Source organism: Myxine glutinosa, unplaced genomic scaffold (genome assembly GCF_964187855.1).
Source record: "Myxine glutinosa unplaced genomic scaffold, kmMyxGlut1.1 SCAFFOLD_264, whole genome shotgun sequence".
Taxonomy (NCBI): Eukaryota; Metazoa; Chordata; class Myxini; order Myxiniformes; family Myxinidae; genus Myxine; species Myxine glutinosa.
In genome coordinates this window covers 300,980-305,442 of record NW_027616407.1, presented here as the reverse complement: position 1 = coordinate 305,442, position 4,463 = coordinate 300,980, and positions in this window count along the sequence as shown.

Here is a 4,463-nt window from a genome sequence, read left to right as displayed (position 1 = left end):
TGCGAAAAGTGGTTTTTCAACACTAACACAAGTGCGAAAAGTGGTTTTTCAACACGGACACAAGTGCGAAAAGTGGTTTTGCCACACTAATACAAGTGCAAAAGTGGTTTCCTGCACCAACACAAGTGCGAAAAGTGGTTTTTCAACACTAACACAAGTGCGAAAAGTGGTTTTTCAACACTATCACAAGTGCAAAAAGAGTTTTTTCCACACTAATACAAGTGCAAAAGTGGTTTCCTGCACCAACACAAGTGCGAAATGTGGTTTTTTAACACTAACACAGGTGCGAAAAGTGGTTTTTCAACACTATCACAAGTGCAAAAAGTGTTTTTTCCACACCAATACAAGTGCAAAAGTGGTTTCCTGCACCAACACAAGTGCGAAAAGTGGTTTTTCAACACTAACACAAGTGCGAAAAGTGGTTTTTCAACACTATCACAAGTGCAAAAAGTGTTTTTTTCACACTAATACAAGTGCAAAAGTGGTTTCCTGCACCAACACAAGTGCGAAAAGTGGTTTTTCAACACTAACACAAGTGCGAAAAGTGGTTTTTCAACACTAACACAAGTGCGAAAAGTGTTTTTTCCACACTAATACAAGTGCAGAAGTGGTTTCCTGCACCAACACAAGTGCGAAAAGTGGTTTTTCAACACTAACACAAGTGCGAAAAGTGGTTTTCCAACACTAACACAAGTGCGAAAAGTAGTTTTGCCACACTAATACAAGTGCAAAAGTGGTTTCCTGCACCAACACAAGTGCGAAAAGTGGTTTTTCAACACTAACACAAGTGCGAAAAGTGGTTTTTCAACACTATCACAAGTGCAAAAAGTGTTTTTTCCACACTAATACAAGTGCAAAAGTGGTTTCCTGCACCAACACAAGTGCGAAAAGTGGTTTTTGAACACTAACACAACTGCAAAAAGTGGTTTTTCAACACTAACACAAGTGCGAAAAGTGGTTTTTCCACGCTAATACAAGTGCAAAAGTGGTTTACTGAACCAACACAAGTGCGAAAAGTGGTTTTTCAACACTAACACAAGTGCGAAAAGTGGTTTTTCAACACTAACACAAGTGCGAAAAGTGTTTTTTCCACACTAATACAAGTGCAAAAGTGGTTTCCCGCACCAACACAAGTGCGAAAAGTGGTTTTTCAACACTAACACAAGTGCGAAAAGTGGTTTTTCAACACTAACACAAGTGTGAAAAGTGGTTTTTCCACACTAATACAAGTGCAAAAGTGGTTTCCTGCACCAACACAAGTGCGAAAAGTGGTTTTTCAACACTAACACAAGTGCGAAAAGTGGTTTTTCAACACTATCACAAGTGCAAAAAGAGTTTTTTCCACACTAATACAATTGCAAAAGTGGTTTCCTGCACCAACACAAGTGCGAAAAGTGGTTTTTCAACACTAACACAAGTGCGAAAAGTGGTTTTTCAACACTATCACAAGTGCAAAAAGTGTTTTTTTCACACTAATACAAGTGCAAAAGTGGTTTCCTGCACCAACACAAGTGCGAAAAGTGGTTTTTCAACACTAACACAAGTGCGAAAAGTGGTTTTTCAACACTAACACAAGTGCGAAAAGTGTTTTTTCCACACTAATACAAGTGCAAAAGTGGTTTCCTGCACCAACACAAGTGCGAAAAGTGGTTTTTCAACACTAACACAAGTGCGAAAAGTGGTTTTCCAACACTAACACAAGTGCGAAAAGTAGTTTTGCCACACTAATACAAGTGCAAAAGTGGTTTCCTGCACCAACACAAGTGCGAAAAGTGGTTTTTCAACACTAACACAAGTGCGAAAAGTGGTTTTTCAACACTATCACAAGTGCAAAAAGAGTTTTTTCCACACTAATACAATTGCAAAAGTGGTTTCCTGCACCAACACAAGTGCGAAAAGTGGTTTTTCAACACTAACACAAGTGCGAAAAGTGGTTTTTCAACACTATCACAAGTGCAAAAAGTGTTTTTTTCACACTAATACAAGTGCAAAAGTGGTTTCCTGCACCAACACAAGTGCGAAAAGTGTTTTTTCAACACTAACACAAGTGCGAAAAGTGGTTTTTCAACACTAACACAAGTGCGAAAAGTGTTTTTTCCACACTAATACAAGTGCAAAAGTGGTTTCCTGCACCAACACAAGTGCGAAAAGTGGTTTTTCAACACTAACACAAGTGCGAAAAGTGGTTTTTCAACACGGACACAAGTGCGAAAAGTGGTTTTGCCACACTAATACAAGTGCAAAAGTGGTTTCCTGCACCAACACAAGTGCGAAAAGTGGTTTTTCAACACTAACACAAGTGCGAAAAGTGGTTTTTCAACACTATCACAAGTGCAAAAAGAGTTTTTTCTACACTAATACAAGTGCAAAAGTGGTTTCCTGCACCAACACAAGTGCGAAATGTGGTTTTTTAACACTAACACAGGTGCGAAAAGTGGTTTTTCAACACTATCACAAGTGCAAAAAGTGTTTTTTCCACACTAATACAAGTGCAAAAGTGGTTTCCTGCACCAACACAAGTGCGAAAAGTGGTTTTTCAACACCAACACAAGTGCGAAAAGTGGTTTTTCAACACTAACACAAGTGCGAAAAGTGGTTTTTCCACACTAATACAAGTGCAAAAGTGGTTTCCTGCACCAACACAAGTGCGAAAAGTGGTTTTTCAACACTAACACAAGTGCGAAAAGTGGTTTTTCAACACTATCACAAGTGCAAAAAGTGTTTTTTTCACACTAATACAAGTGCAAAAGTGGTTTCCTGCACCAACACAAGTGCGAAAAGTGGTTTTTCAACACTAACACAAGTGCGAAAAGTGGTTTTCCAACACTAACACAAGTGCGAAAAGTAGTTTTGCCACACTAATACAAGTGCAAAAGTGGTTTCCTGCACCAACACAAGTGCGAAAAGTGGTTTTTCAACACTAACACAAGTGCGAAAAGTGGTTTTTCAACACTATCACAAGTGCAAAAAGTGTTTTTTCCACACTAATACAAGTGCAAAAGTGGTTTCCTGCACCAACACAAGTGCGAAAAGTGGTTTTTGAACACTAACACAACTGCAAAAAGTGGTTTTTCAACACTAACACAAGTGCGAAAAGTGGTTTTTCCACACTAATACAAGTGCAAAAGTGGTTTACTGAACCAACACAAGTGCGAAAAGTGGTTTTTCAACACTAACACAAGTGCGAAAAGTGGTTTTTCAACACTAACACAAGTGCGAAAAGTGTTTTTTCCACACTAATACAAGTGCAAAAGTGGTTTCCCGCACCAACACAAGTGCGAAAAGTGGTTTTTCAACACTAACACAAGTGCGAAAAGTGGTTTTTCAACACTAACACAAGTGTGAAAAGTGGTTTTTCCACACTAATACAAGTGCAAAAGTGGTTTCCTGCACCAACACAAGTGTGAAAAGTGGTTTTTCAACACTAACACAAGTGCGAAAAGTGGTTTTTCAACACTATCACAAGTGCAAAAAGAGTTTTTTCCACACTAATACAATTGCAAAAGTGGTTTCCTGCACCAACACAAGTGCGAAAAGTGGTTTTTCAACACTAACACAAGTGCGAAAAGTGGTTTTTCAACACTATCACAAGTGCAAAAAGTGTTTTTTTCACACTAATACAAGTGCAAAAGTGGTTTCCTGCACCAACACAAGTGCGAAAAGTGGTTTTTCAACACTAACACAAGTGCGAAAAGTGGTTTTTCAACACTAACACAAGTGCGAAAAGTGTTTTTTCCACACTAATACAAGTGCAAAAGTGGTTTCCTGCACCAACACAAGTGCGAAAAGTGGTTTTTCAACACTAACACAAGTGCGAAAAGTGGTTTTCCAACACTAACACAAGTGCGAAAAGTAGTTTTGCCACACTAATACAAGTGCAAAAGTGGTTTCCTGCACCAACACAAGTGCGAAAAGTGGTTTTTCAACACTAACACAAGTGCGAAAAGTGGTTTTTCAACACTATCACAAGTGCAAAAAGTGTTTTTTCCACACTAATACAAGTGCAAAAGTGGTTTCCTGCACCAACACAAGTGCGAAAAGTGGTTTTTGAACACTAACACAACTGCGAAAAGTGGTTTTTCAACACTAACACAAGTGCGAAAAGTGGTTTTTCCACACTAATACAAGTGCAAAAGTGGTTTACTGAACCAACACAAGTGCGAAAAGTGGTTTTTCAACACTAACACAAGTGCGAAAAGTGGTTTTTCAACACTAACACAAGTGCGAAAAGTGTTTTTTCCACACTAATACAAGTGCAAAAGTGGTTTCCCGCACCAACACAAGTGCGAAAAGTGGTTTTTCAACACTAACACAAGTGCGAAAAGTGGTTTTTCAACACTAACACAAGTGTGAAAAGTGGTTTTTCCACACTAATACAAGTGCAAAAGTGGTTTCCTGCACCAACACAAGTGCGAAAAGTGGTTTTTCAACACTAACACAAGTGCGAAAAGTGGTTTTTCAAC